Raw genomic sequence first — 1,853 nt, 5'->3', positions numbered from 1 at the left:
CCATAGAGGGAGAATAAATTAGTGTGCTGAGCGTAGCGAGCCCGCAAGGGTCTGCATTCCGCTCGCTACCCCTGTCGGGATTGTGCTGGCCGGGATTCCGGTCCAGCGGGATTTCATACCAATCCCGCTGTGGCCAGGGTGTAGCTGGTCCTATACTATCTTCGTTGCCCGCTTTTTAGGTCTGGACAGGTACAGGTCCTGGACTGAGGGAAGGTCAGCACCGATGATCTTCTCTGCGGTTCTGACCACCTTTTGGAGCCTGCATATGTCCCTCGCGCTGGCGGAGCCGTACCATACCAGTATTGAGGAGCACAGTACCCATAAAAGCAGGTAAGCAATGTAACACAGCAATGAGGAAGGCTGGTCAGATGTTTGCTGCATTGGGAGAGGAATCCGCAGCAGAGAGAAGTGATAATGCCACTGTATAGGTCGTTGGTGCGGCCTCATATGGATTGCTGTGTCCAGTTCTGGAGGCCATGGGGTATATGCAATTGTGGTCGAATTCCCGAAATTGTCGAATTTCGGGTCATTTTCGACCCAAAAAAAAAAATCGCCTATGCAATTCAGTGCTTTCCGACCAAAAAACGGACTTTCAAAATTCGACTTTTTGAAATTCGAATTTTTGCAAATTCGACTTTTCTGCAATGTATAAGTGCTGCAATTCGACCAAAGCATATTCAATTCAAGTTTGGAAATTCGACAGCAGTGCTTTTAGACAGCAAATTCGTCATTTTCAATCCACCACACTTTGGAGGGTGAAAACAAATAAAAAAAATTTAAACATGTTTTTTTTTGTGTTTTTTTGGGGGGGAATAGCAGATCTATTTATATTAGAAGGGATTAGGTACTTTTTTTTTTTTTGGAGGCACAAATATTATTTATATATTTTTTAAAATATTTTTTTTTTATATTTTTTTTTATGCTGGAACGGTGAAATCATAAAAAAAAATGGCGTGGGGTCCCCCCTCCAAAGCATAACCAGCCTCGGGCTCTTCGAGCTGGTCCTGGTTCTAAAAATGCGGGGGGGAAATTGACAGGGGTTCCCCCGTATTTTTAAAACCAGCACCGGGCTCTGCGCCTGGTGCTGGTGCCAAAAATACGGGGGACAAAAAGAGTAGGGGTCCCCCGTATTTTTAACACCAGCATCGGGCTCCACTAGCTGGACAGATAATGCCACAGCCGGGGGTCACTTTTATGCCGTGCCCTGCGGCCGTGGCATCAAATATCCAACTAGTCACCCCTGGCCGGGATACCCTGGGGGAGTGGGGACCCCTTCAATCAAGGGGCCCCCCCCCCCACAGCCACCCAAGGGCCAGGGGTGAAGCCCGAGGCTGTCCCCCCCCCATCCAATGGGCTGCGGATGGGGGGGCTGATAGCCTTTTGTGATAATAAAAAGATATTGTTTTTTCCAGTAGTACTACAAGTCCCAGCAAGCCTCCCCCGCAAGCTGGTACTTGGAGAACCACAAGTACCAGCATGCGGGAGAAAAACGGGCCCGCTGGTACCTGTAGTACTACTGGGAAAAAAATACCCAAATAAAAACAGGACACACACACCGTCGACAGTAAAACTTTATTACACACTACCGACACACACATACTTACCTATGTTCACACGCCGACATCGGTCCTCTTCTCCATGTAGAATCCACGGATACCTGAAAAAAATGATCAATATACTCACCTCAGCCATGGTCCAGAGATAAATCCACGTACTTGTTAAAAATAAAAAAAACCGCAAATACCCGCTCCATAACGGACTGAAAGGGGTCCCATGCTGACACATGGGACACCTTTCCACGAATGAGACCTGTCAGTGACAGCTGTCACAGAAAGGTCTCTAAGCCAATCAGG

This window comes from Pseudophryne corroboree, chromosome 10 (assembly GCF_028390025.1).
Source record: "Pseudophryne corroboree isolate aPseCor3 chromosome 10, aPseCor3.hap2, whole genome shotgun sequence".
Taxonomy (NCBI): domain Eukaryota; kingdom Metazoa; phylum Chordata; class Amphibia; order Anura; family Myobatrachidae; genus Pseudophryne; species Pseudophryne corroboree.
The sequence above is the reverse complement of the archived record's forward strand: the minus strand, read 5'-3'. Positions refer to the sequence as shown.